Here is a 13,720-nt window from a genome sequence, read left to right on the forward strand (position 1 = left end):
CCACAACAGAGGGAGGCCCGCATACCACAAAAAAAAAAAAAAAAGAAAAGTTCTTGAATAGATATTAAACTTTGGCTGGTTAAACAGTCAGTACAGTCTTAACTATAACATTTACAGTTCTCATCTATAAACCCTCACTTCACACATTGCCCACCCTCCCTCTTACTCTTTTGTGTGAAATTTTGGGCTTGACTACCATACTGCTAGCTATGAGACCTCAGCAAGTAACATATCTTCTCTGTGCCTTAGTTGTCTTATTTGTAAATGAGGAATAGTAATACCTACTTCATAGGTTTGCAAGGATTAAATAAGAAAACATGTTAATATCCAGAACGGTGCATGGAAAAACACTTTACATCTTTTGAGCACTTAATATTTCTATTTGACATAAAAATGCTGTAATTGAATAAGAACTAACTTAAAGGCAGGATTTTTTTTTTTTTAAGAGTCACTCATGGATCTATCCCTGGGTATCAGGTGAAGCCTTTACATTCAGAGAAGCTAAATATATTCTGTTAAACTCAGCTTCTCGAACAAGTGACCTTTGTTTATTATCTCCGTATTTGCTGATCACTTTTCTGAAATCCAATGTCCATTTTTACCCCTCAACTTTGTCATAAAGTCACTAATTACCAAATCCAATGTAATATTCTATTTAGCTTGTGCCCTTTTTATGGCATTTGTTGCTGTTCATCATTTCCTCCTCTTTAAAACTATTTTCCTTGGCTTTCCTAAAACTCCCCCTACCCCTGGATTTTTATCTCATACATCTAGGTCACCTGCACTCACCTGTTACATGTTGATGTTCTTTAGGGTTCTTTCTGCTGCCCCTTTTTTTCTGTAGAGATTCAGCTATCACGTGTATGCTGATGACTCCTAAATCTGCCCTGATGTCTTGATCTCCAGGCCCTAGAGTTTATCTCCATTTGAATGTCTCATATGGGCATATATAAGCCCAGTGAGTTCTACATGGAGCTTTATATCTCCACTCACTTAACCAAACCCACTGGTAACCTTAGTCCTCTGTTCTCTTTACCTGTGTGACACTGTTATCTGTTTAGTACCAAAGACAGATTTTTACATGAGAGAATAAATGCCTCCCTTTTGTATACTTGTCATCATGTTTGTCAGCCCAACTTCTGAAGTATTTCATATCCGTCCTTCATTGTCCTCATTGTTACTGGCTAAGTTAGCCAGCCAACCCCTGACCATTAATTGCTCTGTTCCATAATATTTTTGTGCCAGACCTGCTGAAAATGGGACCTATTTTGGAAACATAATGTGGGAGGAGATTTCTAGAATAATATTGTTCTAAAAGAATTGAGTTAAAAAAAAAAAAAAAAAAAAAAAAAAAAGAATTGAGTTTAATGAGTGGCTAGTAGATATTTGTAACCCGCCATTGCATATACACTCGGCCCTCCGTATCCACGGATTCAACCAAACATGGATTGAATTCAGTCAATTGAATTGAACCCAGATTGGTTGAATCCTTGGCTGTGAAACCTGTGGATAAGGAGGGCCGACTGTATTCATTGTACTGTACTGTCATTTTATATAAGGGACTTGCGCCTCCTCAGATTTTGGTATTCACGGGGGCTCCTGGAACCAATCCGTTTTGGAAACTGAGGGATGACTGTACTTTTTACCTAAGAGTTAGTATTGTTTAGGTTATAAAGTAGTTTAGGTTATAAAGGACACAGTCTTTGAGTTTGTCAGTCGTTTGCCAGTTGATTTTAATCTGGTTGTTTGTGCTTCCTATCTAAAAGATGGCACCTTCAGCATGATTCTTTCTACAGGTGCCCTCGGAGAAATAGTGGGCTTGGTTCCAGACCACCACAGTTTTGTGAATATTGCAATAAAGTGAGTCACATGAATTTTTTGGTTTCCCAGTGCATATAAAAGTTATGTTTACACTATATTATAGTCTGTTAAGTATGCAGTAGCATTATGGCTAAAAAACAATGTACATACCTTAATTAAAAAATAGTTTATTGCTAAAAAATGCTAACTATTATCTGAGTCTTCAGCGAATCCTAATCTTTTTGCAGTAGTAACATCAAGGATCACTGACTGCAGTTCACCATACAAATACAGTAATAATGAAAAAGTTTGACATATTGTAGGAATTGCCAAAATGTGGACAGAGAAATGAAATGAGCAAATACTGTTGTGAAAAATGGTGCAGATAGACTTTTTTGTTGCAGCGTTGCCACAAACCTTCAATTTGTAAACACAATATCTGCAAAGCACAGTAAAGCAAAGTACAGTAAAATGTGGTATGCTTGTATTCAGTATCCAAGTTTTAGAAATCTCCTCCTATGTAGGATTTGGCATGTAAAAGCAAGAAGACATTTTAGAAATCATCAATAAATACAGTCTATCATCAGCTGTGTTATTTTATAATGAGGCGATGGGCTCAGAGAATTTATATCATTTGCTCCAGGCACTTTTTAAAAAGAATTATTTATTTATTTACTTATTTATTTCTGGCTGTGTTGGGTCTTCATTGCTACACGTGGGCTTTCTCTAGTTTTCTCTAGTTGTGGCAAACGGGGGCTACTCTTTATTGTGGTGAGCGGGCTTCTAATTGTGGTGGCTTCTCTTGTTGCAGAGCTCAAGCTCTAGGCACACGGGCTTCAGTAGTTGTGGCATGTGGGCTCAGTAGTTGTGGCTTGCAGGCTCAGAGGTTGTGGCTTGGGGGCTCTAGAGCGCAGACTCAGCAGTTGTGGCACACGGGCTTAGTTGCTCCGCGGCACGTGGGATCTTCCTGGACCAGGGATCAACCCATGTCCCCTGCATTGGCAGGCGTATTCTTAATCACTGTGCCACCAGGGAAGTCTCTCCAGGCACTTTTTGAGTATCAAGAGGAAGCCAGGGTTTGTTAGGCTTTAGAATCAAATACAGACATACCTCTTTTTATTATGCTTCACTTGGGCAACCCTGTGTCGTAAGATGATGGCTAACATTTTTTAGCAGTGAAGTATTTTTAAAGTAAGGCATGTACATTGTTTTTTCAGGCATAATGTTGTATATGTAATAAACTACAGTGTAATGTAAACATAACTTTTATATGCAGTGGGAAACCAAAACATTTGTGTGACTTGGTCTGTTGTGGTGATCTGGAACCAAACCACAGTATCTCCAAGGTATGGCTGTAACTAATCTTTATTCTTACCTTGCAGGTAAAACAGCTGGGTTTTCCTTTCTATCTTCCAGGTTTGCAACTGGGTAAGGTATCTAACCTCCCGGAGCTTCATATTTTTCCATCAATAAAGTAGTGTTATATCTACTCCTTCCTAGGGCTGTTGTAAGGGTGAATGACGTGGCTGGTGAATACATCTGGCAGGTAGTAAAGGCTCAGAGCAGCAGTTCTTCTCTCCTACCAGCTTCACATAATTAGCTAGAACAGAAGTTCTTAATTCCTTGTCCTAGATCCTGGGCAAATCTGTGGATGGCTTCACGGATCCTCTGAAACTGTGGCCAAAACTGCCTGTTTTTGTACTTTTAAGTGGGAGGCTCAGAGGCTTTGAATTCTGTGACCGAAAACAACCTCTGGGTTGGCTGTAGTCAGGCCTAGAACCCCAGGGCTCTTGATGCCTCATAGCCAGACAGGGTAGAATTTAGAATTGCTTGAAATATTTAAGGAAGAGTGTGTGTGTGTGTGTGTGTGTGTGTGTGTGTGTGTGATTTCTTGGTCCCACCCCAAGTTTCTGAATCTGTAGGTCTGAAATGGGACTTGAAAATGTGCATTTTTAACAAGTTCTCAGGTACTATTGTTGAGACCTATAACCAGTGATTGAATTTGGGCCAAATCATTGAAAATGATTGAAAACGATCATTGAAAATGATCATTGAAAAAACTGTTACAGATACATGATTACATTATCACAGAACAGATTCATGAATTATGTTTAGTTTCTTTGCTATTTCCATTGCCTTTAGTAAATGTCATTACCTTTTATCTAATTTTGAGAATGAAATACCAATAAATGACAATTATTTTTTAAATTTTATTTGGACTTCTTAGCTTTCAAATTTACAAAGTTAGATTAATGTGCTTTTTTGTTTTTTTTCCTTAATCCTCTTTTAAGAATGATTGCTGCTGTTCCTACCTCTGCCCTGGAAGAATTTGAAGTTGGTATACTGTCTCTAAATTATCATGGTCTTGATTCATACATCTAATTGCCTTCCTGCTTCTCTGAGCTGGCATCACTCAAGACTCATTTGAAAGCCTTTCTAAGTCTCAGCATGACTAAAGTGTTGATTCTTGTCTGTCATAATATTACAGTAGAATACCTCACACTAATACATCATTGAACTTAGTTGACATTCATTCAGCAAACTTTATTGGGTTCCATACTGACAGTGGGTCAGTTATGATACCAAATGTATTGTTTTTACACCAAAGCAGGGTACAAACAATATGCTGACAGGCTTGCTGACCAGGAACGCAGCTTAGGTGGTGGGAAAGAAGTTTCATTACAGTTAGATCTGTACTACAGAGTTAATGCAAAGTGTTCTGGAAGCACAAAGAGAAGGGATGGCAGTTTGAGGAAAGCCTGGCAATTTGGGCTGTATATATTGACTAGATTTTTCAAAAAATTTTTTGAATTTCTGTAACATTTAATATTTTGTCTGCTTTGATACAGTTCACATTCCAGTTACTCAATTGGAATAATACTATTGGATTATACTTTAGTCTCAAGGCGAGGTGGTAGAGAAGCAAGAACCTGTGTGTGTGTTGGGTTTGAAAAAGCAGCTCATGTATTGCGTATTCCTTCCTCTCCTACAACAAAGATAGTAGGGTGTGTAGTTAAATATGTTGGACTCTTATGGTTTGATTCTTGACTTTGTCATATTCTAGCTATGTGACCTTGGGCAAGAAAGCTCTCTGGGCCTCAGTTTCCTCATCTGTAGTGGGGGAAAATGATTATTTGAGTTATTGTGATATTGAATCAGTTAATACATGTAAAATGCTTTAAATTTACTTGTTTCAAGTAAATCGTTTATGCTTAATTATTCTTAAAATTAGGTAGAATCTCATTTGATAAACGTGGTTGTGAAGACTGTGTGTGTACATTCTGCTATAAAAATGTGAAGAAAATTTTAATATAAATAGCTGTATTCAATTCTCATATTAAGTCCCATGAGAAATGTAAAAATCATAATTAATAGAACTGAAGATTCTTTTTTTTTTTTTTTTTTTTTTTTTGTGGTACGCGGGCCTCTCACTGTTGTGGCCTCTCCCGTTGCGGAGCACAGGCTCCGGACGCGCAGGCTCCGGACGCGCAGGCTCAGCGGCCATGGCTCACGGGCCCAGCCGCTCCGCGGCATGTGGGATTCTCCCAGACCGGGGCGCGAACCCGGTTCCCCTGCATCGGCAGGCGGATTCTCAACCACTGCGCCACCAGGGAAGCCCGAACTGAAGATTCTTTAAAGATCATGTAGCTCGACCTCCTGATTTTACAGATGTGGAAACTGAAAACCAAAGAAATCATGGCCTGCTCAAGGTTGCTCAGTGTATGATGGAAGTGGCTGTGGGAACCGTGGTCCCTGGCTCTTGTCTGGGGCTTTTTCAGAGCCTTGTGCAGCTTCCCTGAGGTGGCAGTTCCCTGAAAAAATGAGTTTAATTGGAGAGCCAAGACCAAAACAGATGAAAACATGAGCAGTAAGAAGTCATTGTGTAATGAAATGCCGGATGATGTGGCGTAGGCTCTAAGAACATACTGTCTCACTTCACCAGCTGCTCTCTTGAAGCAGAGAAACACACTTTAGTGGTTGCTTGAGTCACAGAAGGTTGCTAGATTGAGAGCATTCTTTTTTGAAAAGAATCTTAATAATTATAAATCAAAGTCAGCCTCCCTCTTCTTTCTTCCCACTGCGTTTAGATTGTAACTGAGCTGGAGGAAGAGTCCACCTTTGCCAGGCCAGCCAGTACTCTGTGTCTTCACTCTTTGAATCAGTGGTGGGGAAGCCTCCCTGATGGGCTGACTCCCCACAGACATGCTCTCACATGGCCAGGGTCAGTGTGAAGGCTGCAGCACCCTTGCCCACTCATATGTGTGAATACAGGGTGGGGGCAGGCTAGGTGCTAGAAGTGTAATTGATCAATGAGGGGGCGCATTTATTATTTGTCTACACTGATATTTCCACTAAAGGGCAGGGGTGCTACTGTCTGGGATGGGGAGGTGGGGGAGGTGGCAGTGCATCCATACACATTGTCTTAGTAACTGTGCCTGAATCCACTGCCTCTAAAAGTTTTACAAAATAATAAGTGCCCTAGAACATTCCAGCGGTATAAAGGTGTGCTGTAGAAGAAGTGAAAACCCTGGCCCACCTCTCACTACACTCGAACGTCCCATTCCCCAGGAATGTCCTTGGGAACAGTTTGTAACCTTTCCACACCTTTCTCCTAAATATATTTAGATAGTTTGATTTAGCAAAAAGTGGTGATCAAACTATTCTTGTCTTTCATAACTTTTTTTTTCATGCTATACATGCAGGTCTACTTCACTGAGATTGTATCCCTCAGCCCAAAGGGAAACGCATGAAATATTTTGCCGCAATTTGTATCTTCACACTCTTTTGTGCAGTCTTTGCCCAATTGGGAGATACCATCTCATGAGTGGTGGTAGGAGATACTGTTCCTGGGCCTCTCATCCATGAAGCAGCAACACATGATAGTTAAGAGAATGGACTCTGGAGTGTGGAGTGGGGAATATCCCCTGGCTCTGCCACTTGCCAGCTGCATGACCTTGGGCAAATTACCTAACCTTTCTGTGCCTCAGTTCCCTTATCTCTGAAAAGGAAATAATGTGATAACACGTAGGGTTGTTGTGAAGGTTGCCTTCGTGAAGTATGTAAAGCATTTAGAACAGCACCTGGCACGTGTTTATTAGATCAGCCCCCTAGGTATTCTGTACTTCGTTTTTCACCCTTTACCCCATTAAATACCTATAACCACCCTACAGAGTAGATAGTATCACCCTGTTTTCCAGGTGAGGAAACCAGCTCGGAGAGGATATGACCAGCTCGGTCAGGATACGACCTGTCTGACACAGGCCTGTGAGGCTCACATGGTTTGCACTGTGCTCCCCAACTGTAAAAACTCCTCAGAGCCACAAACTCAGCAAGGGGGCAGATAATTAAAGGGATACCAGATTTTCAGTTTCAGCCATTCAGATATATATTAAAATTTAATTTACAAAGAAGAATTTATTTCTGTGGAAAAAAATCTATACTATTATGCCACTCAGATGATATCATTTGGATTTTAAATTTGTAAAAAGTAGGTTCTAAGACGTTGAATTTAGTATTTATCTGTACTGATATGCATAGACGAATGGTTTTGTATTAGATGGCAGAGGTATTTGTAATGGAATTGAAAGCTGTAGTCTCCTTTGGAACAAAATTATAGTAGAAGGTGGTATGTATTTGGTTTTTGAGAATAATAACATCTATTAAAGTATGCAGATAACTAAATTCTTAAGTTTTATGACTGAATTTGTAAGGACTAATGTTTAAAGACTTAGTTTTAACAATTTTATTTTCTTAACCCAACAGTTGGGTAACTCTAACTTTGTGAGAGTTTAGCAAAGACTTTAGTTGGTTATTTGTGAAAAATCCTGTGAAATATTTAGAAGTCCAGATGGTATCATGTTACTACCTTCCTGTATAATGAAAAAACTATTATTTTCTGATACTTGATTGAAGTTTGTTTTAGAATTCTGATTAGGTAGGCAGTTGTGCCTTCTCAAGTTTGAACTTCAAGTGAACTTGAAAAGAACACTTAAAATAGTGTACTGTATGAAGGAAATCTTGTAATCAAGACATCACTTACGTTTCTGCCAAGCTCTCTTTTCCGTGGGTAGAAGTGTTAGGAGAGATTTGGGGGATGACGAAGAGTAGTACTTTTCTCTAAAGGACTCACATCTTGTGCATCTCTTCCATTGCTGTTTCATTTATCCACTTTTGCTTGCTGGAATGAATGTGCTAATTTATCATCAGTTATTTACTTGGGTATTTGTTGATTATTCTGTCTGTTAAGATGGGTGGTGGGTATAGAAATGGAGAATGTGACTAAAGAGTCTAACTAGGAAAGATGAAATAAACTAGGAGGACCTAGAGAATAGAGTTTAATGGCCTATGTGGAGGGGATGATGGTGGGTAAGCTGTGCTTTGAAGAAGCGTTAGTTTAGGGGCAGGTGAAAGAAGAAAGCACCTGTGGAGCACACAGGCTGGAGTGAGTGTGCCGTATGTGGGACTCAGTTCATTTTATAAACATCTGCTGAGCACCGGCTGTGTTTCAGGAACTGTTGAATACAAAGATGAATACATTCCCCACCCTGTAGAAGTTCATAAACTAGTTTAGGAGACATCCAGCTATAATAATATGGAGTGATTTGTTGTAATACTGCATGATATCATTGTCATATACCTGATGAGTTGCTTTTGTAGTGCATGGTATCGCTTTAGTTATGTTTCAGCAGGAAACATGTAATTATGGAAGGGACTCAGAAATGTAATATATGTATGTAAATATATTTAAAAACTTATGTTATCTATTGCTGCATAACAAATTACTCCAGAGTTTAGCAGCTTAAAACAACTGGCCTTTATTTCTCAATTTTTGTCCATTGGGAATCTGGGTGCCACTTAGCTGGGTGCCTGTGGCTCGGGGTCTCTCACTAGGCTGCCTGTAGGTGTTGACCAAGACTGCAGGCATCTCAAGGCTTGACTGGGGAGGATCTGCTTCCAGACTCACTCGCCTGGCTCCTGGCCAGCCTCAGGTCCTCACTGGCTGCTGGCTGGAGACGTTGGTTCCTTGCCACATCAGCCTTTCATGGGGCTGCTCACAACATGACAGCTGTGACAGCTTGCTTTCCCTGGAAAGAGGGATCTAAGATAGAGCGAGTGAGAAATGACCCCAAATGGAAGGCATGCCCTTTTTATAACCCAATTTGGAAATGAAATCCAGTTCCTTCTGCTTTATTCTGTTTGTTAGAAGCGAGTCATGAAATGCAGCCCACACTCAAGGAGCAGAATGACCTAAAGGTGTACAGGAATAACGGGGGCTGTCCTAAAGGCTACCTGCCCCAAAGTTCTATAAGCGGTTCATATATATTGAGCAGCCCCGAGTCTTTGGGGTAGAAGGAAGAAGAAGAACCAGGCAAGGAACTTTTCTGTTGGAAAAAAACATATAATTAACCTGAATCACAAATGTTCTTGCTAAAGATCTGTAAACTTAGTTTTGATGTTGTCTTAATATTTATTCTAGGAATAAATGGTAAAATGAGTTAATTCCACCCTCAAACTTTCTGTGGAAGTGATCTCATTTCTGGGAGTTGTTTTTATGCCTTTTTAAAGCAAAGTATTCATAAATGAGAAAAAAGCTATTGTTTGTGGCACAGCAGAGAAGTTTACAAGTGTACCTCAATTTAAGTAGTAGGTAAGGTCCTTTAAGAATTGTGTGTTCTGAGTGGAATCATTTAGAATGAATTATAGGAACTCAGTCTTTTAAAGAACCTCGATGTCAGTCTTTTATTATATTCTACTTTTAACATAGCTAGATTAATTGATTGTGTGTACGGTGTTGAAAGGTTGAATGGTAGAGAGAAAAGAAGCATGGTTTTGAAGACTGCGATTTGTGTCCAGGCTTCACAACCAATTAGAAGTGTGACCTCAGGCAATCCTGTTGACTTCCCTGAGCTCAAGTTTCCTGTCTGTAATATAGATAAATACATATGAAAGAAAATACTTTGACATGAAGAGTGATAGATTTTTTTTTTTTTGAAACTTACTAAAATCTTCATTTTCTTTCAGAAACAGTATAATTATGTTCAAATGTCACACTGCTTCCCAATTTTCTGTCAGGATCCTAACCTAGAAAATGCTACTCGGTAATTCTTAAGTTCAGCATAATCATTTTACTCAGAAAAGACGAGAGTACCCTTGCTTATTTTACACTCAAGTATGTGACGTTGTACTTGGGGCCTATAGCAACGTAGAGGCATCCCAAAGTAGTTCTTCAGAAATAGTGAGATAACATTTTTACTGAAGTAATTGCAATTTTACTGAAATTAGTACGATTTTCTGTTATGAAGATTTACTGGAATGTACTTGAGAGAAATACTTGGAACAGGGAAGTTTATTATATGCTTATATATACGTGTTATCCACTAGGAGGGAACAAAACTATGTCTTTCTGATGTGTCGAATAGGAGATAAAATTCTTACTTATGGATTACTTTATAGATTGTTTTTCTTTAACTTATTTCAAGATTGTTCCCCTTCAATCTTGGATGAATGAAATGACTTTTACAAGTTGTTTAAATTCTTTAATCTTCAGGTTTCGCTCATAAAGTTCACTCATTATTTTGGGAATTTGGGCAGCTACTCTAAGTAATGGTATATAGAGAGAATTGGGGGTTACAGATTACTTGAACCAAAGCACAATTAACTGTTAACTGTTTTCCTTTCTTCTTCTGTGATGAACCTATAGTAACAGTGCTAGCATAACCAACCTTGTTTTTTACATGACTTGTCGTGGATAATCATGTCCACTATATAATGGTTTGCTATGACATGATTAATATGTAATAATAATAATTTTTATATAAAATACGGAACTTAATTCTGTGTTCCAGCACCAAGCTTTAATGGAGTTCTCTATGGCTGCTTTTAAAGCTTTCAAGTTGAAAGGGACTTGTGATGGTATTAGATATATGCAAAGCAGAGATACTTCTGTTATCTTTCTTATTTTGCTTTTGAAATTAATATTGACTTATTTTAATATAATATAATAATAGTTTGTAACCTTCATCAATGAAATTTTAGCTATGATTGAGCTAGAATAGAATACTTTGCTTAAATTAGTCTCTTGGTTTTGGGATGCATATTGATGAGTCTTAAGTCTCTGTTCTTGGAAAGACTGGTTGGGTAACTTTTCTTTTGTCACAAGCCTCATTGTGTGTAATTTGGTGCCTCATTGAACAGAAGAGGATACATAGAAACTTTTTAAATGGTGTGAAATTATATACTCTTAAGTTTTGTTTCATAGCACTTCAGAATGGAGTTTTGGTTTTCACTTTGAACATTTATTTAACTAGACCTGAATATTTTGCAAGGTTTTTTTGTTTTTGTTTTTTACAGGACAGGGAACAACTTACTGGTGAAACCTGTGGACACTGGAGAACTAAATTCACAGACTAAGAGTAACTGACTTAAATTACAGTTTTAAAGTATGGATATGTAGTAGACACATATTGGTGTTTAATAATCTTTCTGTATGAGGAGAAAAGGCACTTAGGCACACTGTTGTATTTTCTAGTGGTGTCTGTCTCAGGTCTTCTAAGGATTTATGTTCAATCCTTATTAAGAGCAACAATGCATTTTGTTACAGGTTTTAGAATCCTGTCATTTATACCAAACAGTCAGATCTGTGTCTAAGTGATGATGATAACAACTGATATTAATTACATGTGTCCCATATGCCAGGCAGTGTGCTAAATACTTTATGTACATTATCTCACTTAATCCTTAGGGGATGATGGCAATTTACCAGTGAGGAAACTAGGGCTTGGAGAGGTTAAGTAACTTACCCAAAGCAGAGCTGGGTTAGAATAGTTGGATTTATTGTCCCTTGGGTCCTGTTTTGCTTATAGCTAATATCTCTGAAAACCAAAAGTAAGATCATTTGTCTTTCTGGATGCAGATTCAACCTTCATCCTGCTCTTCCTGTTGCTGAAGGTACCCATTTGAGGTCACTGGGAAGTGCCAAAGAGTTCAAGGTGCTCTTCTTAAGGCACATGAGTAGCAAAATAGCAAAAGATCAGTACCAAACTAGATAACCTTCTGTGTGTATGTGTGTGTGACATCATAATGTATTATATGACACATACAGTCATTTGCACGAGTATATATTTTATGTTGCTATGTAATCTAGGAATTATTTGTCATCTCTCTTTTGCTCTTTTGTCCTTGTTTCAATCCATCTGCAAGTCCTGAAGGTTCTATCTCCAGGACGTATCCCTAATTTATCCATGTGTCTCTGCTTCCACTGTCGGAGACATAGTGCAACACTGGTCTTGCCCGAACAAGAAGTTGCAGTAGCCTGATTTCGTCAGCGCCCACTATTGCCCACCTATAATCTCACAGGGTAGATAGAGTGGCCATAATGATCTTTTTTAAAGCCTAAAAAGAGATCACGTTGCTTTCCTGCCTAAACTGCTTTAAGAGCTTTTCATTGCAATTTAGAGAAAATCCAGCTTTATACATCTATTCTTGCTTACTGTGCTTCAGGCGTACTGGCCACTTGTATATTTTTAATATGTACCAAGTTCTTTCCATCTTTCCATCTTTCTTTGTACATGCTGTTTCCTCCACCTGGACTCCTCTGGTCATTGACCATCTTGTAGTTGATTCCGTATCATTTAGTTCTCAGTTCAAATATCAGCATCTCAACGCAGCGTTCCTTGACGGATCTAGATACCACCCCCCCACCCTAATACTCTCGTTACTGTGTTTTATTTTCTTTATTCTCATCACTCTGAGTGTGATGTTACTATAATTTATTGCTTACTTCTTACCTGTTTCTTCCCTACCTGAATGTGGACTTCTTGAGAGCAGGGCTTCTATGCCTAGAAAAGCGTGCCTGGCACATAGTAGCACAATTAAAATTTTATTGAATGAATGAAAAATTTCATGTCACTTTAACATTATACTGTGAATATTTCCCCACAGTCTTAAATATTCAGAAGAGAGGTGGTAAACTCTTGATCTACAGTCCAGATCTGGCCTAAAGACGCATTTTATTTGGCTTTTTAAACAGTAGTGGTGTTTGAGGTATAGCTGCCATTCAGTCAAATGCGCAGGCCTTAAGTATACAGTTTCATGAATCGTCCTGTTGTGTGTGCCTAAGTAGCCACCTCTCAGATCAAAGCATAGGTGGCGCTCTGATCTCCCCCTTCCAGCTGTTCCCCCTTCCACTGGATAACTTGCGTAGTTACTGTTTTTAATTAGCGTCTAATATTTTAAAATTAGGAGATTTCACATAGAAATCCAGAATTTCAACATTTCTTAAAAAATGGAAAGATGTATCAGCACGGGAATTGCTTTCTCTTTTGGCCACAATTTATTGTGGCTGGGAAGCAGCTTGTCCAAAGTGTTGACATGTGTTCTCCAGTTTGCCTGTAGTCTTCACCTCTCCTCTTCATATCCCTGACCTTGAAATCAATTTCCAGTTGCTGTGTATAATTTCATTTGAATTTTTTTATGGTGGAGAAATAGTTACTACTTTCATTATCTCTGTAAAAAAGTAGAGGCATCAATAATAGACTAAAACGGTTATGTGTTTCTAAGTCTACTTTATTCATATGCATTTCTTGCCTTTTGTGTATTTGTTAGCCACCTAATTCTACATGGCTGTGTTTAAACGTTACATGGTATTCCAGCGTATAAATGTATTATTTATGTAACCAGTCTCCTACTGTGGAACATATATGTTATTTCTGGGTTTTTTTTTTTTGGCATTGTAAAGAACAATATGTAGGTGAATCTTTGTGAAAATTGTTATTTTATTAGGATAAAATTTTAAAAGTGGAATTTCTGGATCAAAATATATTTTCATTATTAAGACTTTTGATACATATTGCCAGATTGCTTGGTAGTAGTATAAATTGATCTAATTTTTCTGGAGAGCAATGTATGGGAGTATTCATTT

The 13,720-nt window shown here is 38.3% G+C and overlaps 1 protein-coding gene and 1 pseudogene across 8 annotated transcripts in view; one reads left to right on the forward strand and one right to left on the reverse strand.

Moving 5' to 3' along the window:
• The window catches only part of LOC102995380 (60S ribosomal protein L12-like), a 78,823-nt pseudogene that overhangs the window by 13,356 nt on the left and 51,747 nt on the right, over positions 1-13,720 (reverse strand).
• SSX2IP (SSX family member 2 interacting protein) overlaps positions 1-13,720 on the forward strand; it is a 39,738-nt gene that overhangs the window by 3,734 nt on the left and 22,284 nt on the right. The gene's annotated exons all lie outside the window — the stretch shown is intronic.

The sequence above is a fragment of the Physeter macrocephalus genome, chromosome 4 (assembly GCF_002837175.3).
Source record: "Physeter macrocephalus isolate SW-GA chromosome 4, ASM283717v5, whole genome shotgun sequence".
NCBI classification, from domain to species: domain Eukaryota; kingdom Metazoa; phylum Chordata; class Mammalia; order Artiodactyla; family Physeteridae; genus Physeter; species Physeter macrocephalus.